Here is a 249-nt window from a genome sequence, read left to right as displayed (position 1 = left end):
GTGAAATACTGATGGTGTATTTATGAAAGTGTAATTTACAGTGAGACGATAATGAAAGTTGAAACAGCACTGTTGAAAATAATGTTGTAAGTGGGAGAAAGACGGAATAAAACAGAGTAATCAGTGAGATACTAATCGCACATGAAGTGAAAAATTTAAGAATCAATTTCATCACACGAAAGGTCACATCAATTCAGATGTCATGATTCTGATTACACACGGACAGGCGCACAAAAAATGCACACAACA

Source organism: Penaeus monodon, chromosome 33, assembly GCF_015228065.2.
Source record: "Penaeus monodon isolate SGIC_2016 chromosome 33, NSTDA_Pmon_1, whole genome shotgun sequence".
NCBI classification, from domain to species: domain Eukaryota; kingdom Metazoa; phylum Arthropoda; class Malacostraca; order Decapoda; family Penaeidae; genus Penaeus; species Penaeus monodon.
This window is presented reverse-complemented; position numbering follows the sequence as displayed.